The following is a 327-nucleotide window of genomic DNA, read 5'->3' on the forward strand; positions in this document are numbered from 1 at the left end:
TCCAGACACAATAGTGTCTGGACAAGGACACTTAGAGCTTGTTTCACTTTCAAAAGACATACATAGCACTCTGGGCAGCAAATGAAAACATTTTCTCATTGCAAGTGGCACAGTTTCCTGCTTTCATGCCCAGTGCTGGCCCAAAGAGATGTGCACCTTTCTGATTTTGCTCAATTTGGGGTCAAATTATAGAGAAGATTTCTTTCCTCCAGGTTACAGAGACTCAGACATACGAGAATTAGGGAATTTGCAAGACATTGATTCAAGTATGCATTAGAAAAGGTGTGTTTAGTGGCTGGGGCTGGCACAACAGACGCACGGGGGTGG

Source organism: Merops nubicus, unplaced genomic scaffold, assembly GCF_000691845.1.
Source record: "Merops nubicus isolate BGI_N331 unplaced genomic scaffold, ASM69184v1 scaffold49958, whole genome shotgun sequence".
Taxonomy (NCBI): Eukaryota; Metazoa; Chordata; class Aves; order Coraciiformes; family Meropidae; genus Merops; species Merops nubicus.